The sequence below is a fragment of the Ictalurus furcatus genome, chromosome 5 (genome assembly GCF_023375685.1).
Source record: "Ictalurus furcatus strain D&B chromosome 5, Billie_1.0, whole genome shotgun sequence".
In the NCBI taxonomy this organism is placed as follows: Eukaryota; Metazoa; Chordata; class Actinopteri; order Siluriformes; family Ictaluridae; genus Ictalurus; species Ictalurus furcatus.
The window spans coordinates 30,694,720-30,699,719 of NC_071259.1; positions in this window are offsets into that span (position 1 = coordinate 30,694,720).

The window sequence follows — 5,000 nt, forward strand, 5'->3', positions numbered from 1 at the left end:
CTTTTCCGCTTTCAAACGAACGGGATTAAGAAAGAATGATCACCCGACCATTCACACTAGCAAGTAACGAGTCACTCGTGACTCTTGTGGGCGTGTCCTGTCCACTGTCCACACCCACTCACCAGAGGCACCAGCGATCTCTCTCTCTCTCTCTCTCTCTCTCTCTCTCTCTCTCTCTCTCTCTCTCTCCACTACTTCCTTCCAAGCGTTATTTTTATCCGTGCTTTTTAACGAACGGTCGCGTACGACAGGAAAAGATCCAACTCGTATCGCATTTTTGTGCGTCAAACCGTAAATGGGAACCGAACGCAGCTGGGAATTACGGTCGAACGGGGAACCGAAGACACGTCGGACCACGCGCGCGATACGATTGGTCTGAGGAATCAATCAGGACAATCGTTGGGATTTATTTCTTTACCATGTCGTATCTAATTTGCATAGAATCAAGGAAAATATCAATAAAAAAAAAAAAAAACTTTCGTCACTGAAATCGTGGCTCGGTGCTGCATACGTTCATAGAAAATGACTAGCTTTGCTAGTGTGAATGCAGGGTCAGGAATGTTTATTTGTTGGTCAAATATATATATTTTTGGGGTAAGAAATGAAGAAAGGAGGCCTGCCTGAGACACAGATCCAGCTCATCACTTATTCATGCTTATATTCCACGCGTTTATGGGGCCGTAACGTGGAGCCATTTTGATTCCATACGGTGTTTATCATACGTCCGTGAAGAACACCAAGCTTCTCAGAACGTGTGGTATATTGATGCTATTATTGTGTGAAACGACTTTATACCAGCACAAAATCCTGTGTGAACATCTTGAAATTCCTGCTGGTCGTTTGGTCATTTAATGCTAAAGCTGTTTGTGTGTTTATAAATGAAAAAAGCTGTAAAAAAACAAAAACAACAAAAAAAGCAAGTATACAATGCATAATTACACTGATAACCGGTGCTGCATTTTACCATCAAAGACCATGAACACACTTGGTGGTGTTGTGTTTACAATAATTGACAATCCATATCTCATTATGTATGTCCTAAGGTTCATATGAGAAAAATCCCTTTATGAGTGTTTATACAACCTCCAGAGAACTACTCCTACTTCCACAGGTACTGTTGCATGATGGGTAACACACACCTTTTATTGTACTTGACTGCGACACGGCTCGTATAGCCTGTATGGATTAGTTATTTGTTATTAGTAACTAATTCGTCAACTTTGAGTTTCTCATAAGGCCGTGTTGGGCTGCGAAACACAACCCTGCATGAATTGTCTGATTTAAGGTTAAAGGGCTGTGTTGTAGCTCACCGAGCGTATTTTTACTGTGAATCATATCGATTTGTATTGGAGCGAAGAGATAAAGCTGCTGAAGAGCGAATATGACAGAAAAGGTGCGAGAGAGCTGTAGGAGGAGTCAAAAATAGAACACAGAGGCAGAGATAAACACAAACCCTGGAATAACTACAAAGCCATCATTCATGAGTGATAATTACACACTAATAACAGTCATAGTCATGTGTACCTGATTACACACCGGTAAAGGTAATAGAGAGTCATGTGTAACTGATTACACGCCGGTAACGGTAATAGAGAGTCACGTGTACCTGATTACACGAGGGTAACGGTAATAGAGAGTCACGTGTACCCGATTACACGCCGGTAACGGTAATAGAGCGTCACGTGTACCTGATTACACGCCGGTAACGGTAATAGAGAGTCACGTGTACCCGATTACACGCCGGTAACGGTAATAGAGAGTCACGTGTACCCGATTACACGCAGGTAACGGTAATAGAGAGTCACGTGTACCCGATTACACGCCGGTAACGGTAATCGAGCGACACGTGTAGCCGATTACACGCCGGTAACGGTAATAGAGAGTCACGTGTACCCGATTACACGCCAGTAATGGTAATAGAGAGTCACGTGTACCCGATTACACGCCGGTAACGGTAATCGAGCGACACGTGTACCCGATTACACGCCGGTAACGGTAATAGAGAGTCACGTGTACCCGATTACACGCCGGTAACGGTAATCGAGCGACACGTGTAGCCGATTACACGCCGGTAACGGTAATAGAGAGTCACGTGTACCCGATTACACGCCGGTAACGGTAATCGAGCGACACGTGTAGCCGATTACACGCCAGTAATGGTAATAGAGAGTCACGTGTACCCGATTACACGCCAGTAATGGTAATAGAGAGTCACGTGTACCCGATTACACGCCGGTAACGGTAATCGAGCGACACGTGTACCCGATTACACGCCGGTAACGGTAATAGAGAGTCACGTGTACCCGATTACACGCCGGTAACGGTAATCGAGCGACACGTGTAGCCGATTACACGCCGGTAACGGTAATCGAGCGACACGTGTAGCCGATTACACGCCGGTAACGGTAATCGAGCGACACGTGTAGCCGATTACACGCCGGTAACGGTAATCGAGCGACACGTGTAGCCGATTACACGCCGGTAACGGTAATCGAGCGACACGTGTAGCCGATTACACGCCGGTAACGGTAATCGAGCGACACGTGTAGCCGATTACACGCCGGTAACGGTAATCGAGCGACACGTGTAGCCGATTACACGCCGGTAACGGTAATCGAGCGACACGTGTAGCCGATTACACGCCGGTAACGGTAATCGAGCGACACGTGTAGCCGATTACACGCCGGTAACGGTAATAGAGCGACACGTGTAGCCGATTACACGCCGGTAACGGTAATAGAGCGACACATGTATCTAATTCCATGCCAATAACGGTAATCGAGCGACACGTGTATCTTGATTCCATGCCAACAACAATAATCGAGCGACACGTGTATCTTGATTCCATGCCAATAACAATAATCAAGCGACACGTGTATCTTGATTCCATGCCAGTAACGGTAATAGAGCGACACGTGTATCTGAGTCCACGCCAATAACGGTAATCGAGTGACACGCGTATCTGATTGCACCGCGGTAACGGTAAAGGAGCGACACGCGTATCCGATTTATCAGATAAGTACGGTAAAATTCAAAGAATAAAATAAAACTTATAATACGTTGTAATTATCAGAATATGTTAAACAAATTTGTAAAATAAATAAATACCAATTTTAAGAAAATATAAATGATCAAATTTGAATCGATATTCCTATAGGCTGTAATACAGTACGTTATGTATTGCATGCTAAACATCTGTTTCTCTTTAGTCACAGGAAACCAGGAACCGCTACATGACTCTACTACGTGATGGACATCTTCTGACATGATGACTTTAGATCACCGCTTGCTCTGACCAGTTTGTAGCAGTGTAACTGTAGGAGTGTTCCTGTGACTAATATGTCTGATGTATCTGATGTATAATGGTACACTCGGAGCCTTGTCTGTAGGTGTTGCGTATGATGTGGTTTAGTTACAACATGACAAAGTGCAGCGAATGGTACAGAAGAGGAGCTTGGTTTAATTCTCGTTCATTATAAGGTACATACTTGGAGGCCAAGGTTACACTGAGGTGCTATTATTTTCCTGCAGCCTCCCCTGCCAAGCTCCAGCCATGCTTCATGAAGACATGGAGTGTTAAGGTTGGAAGAAGGTGGAAGAACTCTGGTGTCCTGCACAGAGCCCTGACCTCAATACCTTTGGGATGAACTGGAACGCCGACTGCACCCCAGACCTCCTCATCATCCCAACGTCAGTATCTGATCTCACTAATGCGCTTGTAGACGAATGAGCACAAATCCCCACAGCCACGCCCCGAAATCTAGTGGAAAGCCTTCCCGGAAGAGTGGCGCGTATTATAACGGCGAAGGGGGAATACATCTGGAATGAGATGTTCAACAAGCACATATGGGTGTGATGGTCAGGTGTTAACATACAGTCCTGTGGAAAAGTATTTCCTGATTTCTTCTGAATTGCTTCAGAAATGAAAAAAATGTACAACCCCAATTCCGAAAAAGTTGGGACAGTATGGAGAATGCCGAAAAAGCAAACCGAAAGAGTCAGCACTGAATCGTGTCGATTGACAAAGGTTTACCAAAGTATTCCCGAGCCCACGTCAGGATCTCCATCACACACTCATGACGGTTTTTAAGGCGGTGACGTCCGAGCGATCGGCGATCACGCGCATTCAGAAGTAATTTTCATCCTCGCCCTTTACGCACCGAGATTCGACTGGATTCCTTAAATCTTTTCATTATATTGTGCGCTGTAGAAGCTGCTCAAAATCCTACCGAGTTGTCTTTCGGGAATGTTCTCCAAGTGTTGGCGTGATCGTCGAGCCTCGACCCGTCCTAGCTCTTGAAGGCCTAGGCCTTTTTTTTTTCTTTTTTTTTTTGGAGGCTCCTTATATACTATGATTAGACGATTGCCTCACTTATTTCACGTCAACTTCTTATTTCAACTTGTCACATGGCTATTAGTCTTAAATTGCCCCTGTCCCAAACTGAAAATGTATTCGCCCCCGTAGTCACTAATCCCCCAAGTCTATGAAACTGCATTCATAGATTCATAGACGTAACCAGGCCTGATTACAGTGTGAGAGAAAAATGATGTCGAAGATCTCAAAGAAGAAAAACTTTATTAAAGTGAACCCCGAACAGTATCACGGACAAGCTTGGCAGTGACGGTACACGAAGCATTTCGGGTTCGTCGGAGTCAACGTGAACCCCGAGCGGTATTGTACGTAATGTAAAGGAAGTTTCACTCTGAATGTAAATTAAGGATAGCATTTGATGTGATTACTTTTCGTTCTCACAGTACTGATGTCGTTACAGGTGTGACCCCCAAATGTTGAGGTGATAGGATTATCTAGACAGATGTCTTTAGAAATGATAATTACGGTCACGTAACCCTTTGATCCGGGATGGTTCTTGATGTTCCACTGCCGCTCCCATGGTATAACTGATTGAATGTCACTTTAGGTGATATTACACACATATTGCTGAAACTGAGGTGTATTGTCCCCTTTGATAATTCAGCCTTTTTCAGTCTTTAATTTCCTC